Raw genomic sequence first — 2,763 nt, 5'->3', positions numbered from 1 at the left:
CGCCATCTAGTGGTAATAGTTTGAAATAGAGCAGCCTGTGCTGTTCATCAACTGTCTTCTGAGGATATTTACCATCTTTGAGACATTTAAAAAAATAGTGATGTTGTGTGTTGTCATCTGAACCTTAGAGAAGCATAATAGATGAGAGAACATCGTCTGTCACGTGTTGGGGCCAGGGCCAGGATCGTCAAAAGGTCATGTGCCTGAACAAGCTCCAGCAAAGCATGACAGCTTGCCTCAGTGTCAGGAGACAGCTGAGATACAGAAGCCACTCTGCCTAAGAAGAATTTCAGTGGCTGTATGGAGAATTCTGTTTCCTTATTTCACACCTGGGAAGACTCAGCAGCCAGCAGCTGAGGGACCATCCACTAAGCACAAGAGGAATTTGTTCTACCCAAGGAGCCCAGTGCCTCTCAAATGTGCTCCCAGTTTGTTATGGTTTCTATTCTTACAACTAGTGGTATCAAAACCACTTCTATGGATTATAAAAGTGCTGCCCGAATAAATGTTTTCCCCCTTCTAAGGAAGAATAAAAATAACCAACAGTGTTCATAGTTGACATGTACACTGGACTCTTTTGAATGAATAAAAAGGAAGGGCTTGTTGGGATTCCAGTGGAGTTTGTGTTTCTCATGCTCCAGTCTGTGAATTGTAATTGTGGTTTCCCAGTTCATTGTCTTAACGGGGCAGAAATTTTTTAAAAATCAGTAAAAACGCAGTGAGGGGGGCTGGAGAGACAGCTCAGCAGTTAAGAGCACTGACTGCTCTTCCAGAGGTCCTGAGTTCTATTCCCAGCAACCACATGATGGCTCACAACATTATGTAATGGGATCTGATGCCCTCTTCTGGTGTTTTTGAAGACAGTTATAATTGTACATAAAATAAATAAATAAATCTTTTTTAAAAACACAATGAAAGGGTTAAGCCATGGTAAAAATAGAAATAATATTGTTTCTAATAAAAATGAAAAAATATGTACATGTGACATAATGAGTTAAATTATCTCCATAAAGTTTCTGTTCTTTCATTTTCTCATTTAAAGTTTTAAACCTGTATTATAAAACTTTGTAAATTGAAATCTGATCTTCAGAGGATAAAGTAAAATGGGCCATATACCTCAGCTGTACTATAACCACTTAGTACTTAGTGATTCTAGCTGAACTTAGTAGGCTGAGCAGTTCATGAGTTCAAGGTCATCCTGGGCTACACACCCAGAAACTTTTCAGGGCCCAGAATAAGAACCACAGGCAAGAAGACAAACACTTAAAACAGAGCAAAATCAAACAGCACCAATAACAACAATATCCTATAGTTCAGTTTACTGATGAATATAGAGGCAAAAAAGTTCTCAGCAAAATTCTTGCAATTCAGAATTCAGATTGAGGAACATATTAATAAAGTTAAGCACCAGGACCAGGTTAGTTTCAGGCCATTGATCAAAAGTCTCTTCAAGTTACACAAATCAGTTAGTAAATCTAAAACCACCTAATTTTTTTTATAAAGGTACTAAAAGTACATATTGGAGGAAAGACTCTTTAACAAACAGTGCTGGGAAATCTGGAGTTCCACAAGCAGAAGGATGGAACTAATTTCCCACCTCTTGCTTTGCAAAACCATCAACACCAACTAGGTCAAAGATCTCAGTATTCTACCTGAAATTCTTAATCATCAGAGGAAATAGAGGAAAGACTTCATAATCTAGGCATAGGCAAGAATTTTCTCTATAAGTGCTCAAGGGAATAACAAAAAATTGACAAATGGGGCCTTGTTAACCTAAACAGTAAACAAAGATTGAGCCAACAGACTGTTTAAAACTCACTCAGAAGAAGCAATGAAATGAGAGCCAGAGCCAAGTTGTGAAAATACATGGCTTGGGCTAAGCTAAGAGTATTTCCTTCTCTGTTCTAACTATCCCTAGGTCCAGGCCTGGAAACTTTAGCCTCCATACAATCTAATCTTCCAAACTGAATTATCCAGTCTGGCTTCTACCAGCTTCGGACTGAATTGCTATGCCTGGTCTCGTATTAACTTTGGTAATATCTTCTAATATAGCTCCTTCTCATTCTCTGGCTCATTCTGCTATGACCTGTGTCTAGCTTGTTCTCTCTCTAATCTCTCTCTGTACAAATGTTAAATGAAATGCCCGACAATAGGGAGAGGGAACTTGTAGAGCTCACCTCCACCAGGAAGACAGGACATCAAATGAGGGGGCTTGTTGCCATCCCACTGTCAAAACTCTGACCCATAATTATTCCTGTCTGAAAGAACTACAGGGATGGAAATAGAGAGGAGTCTGAGGAAAAGAAGGTACAGTGACAGGCCCAAAGTGGGATCCAGCTCAAGGGGAGGTCCCAAGGCCTGACGCTATTACTGAGGTTATGGAGGGCCCACAAAAAGGGATCTATCATGATGGCTCTCCATAAGACCCAATAAGCAGCTGAAAGAGTCAGATGCAGATATTTGCACCCAACCAGTGGACAGAAGCTGCTGACCCCTGTGGTTGAATTAGGGAAAAGCTGGAAGAAACTGAAGAGATGGGCGATCCTGTAGGAGGACTAGTAGTCTCAATTAACCTGAAACCCAAGATCTTTCAAACACTGGACCACCAACCAGGTAGCATACACCAGATGATATGAGGCCCCAACACATATACAGCAAAGGACTGCAGGGTCTGGCTTCAGTCAGAGAAGACATACCTAATGCTCAAGAGACTGGAGGCCCCAGGGAGTTTAGAGGTCTGTTTGGGTGGGGCATGGGGGTGGG

This window comes from Mus caroli, chromosome 6 (assembly GCF_900094665.2).
Source record: "Mus caroli chromosome 6, CAROLI_EIJ_v1.1, whole genome shotgun sequence".
NCBI classification, from domain to species: Eukaryota; Metazoa; Chordata; class Mammalia; order Rodentia; family Muridae; genus Mus; species Mus caroli.
Note: the sequence above shows the minus strand (reverse complement) of the source record.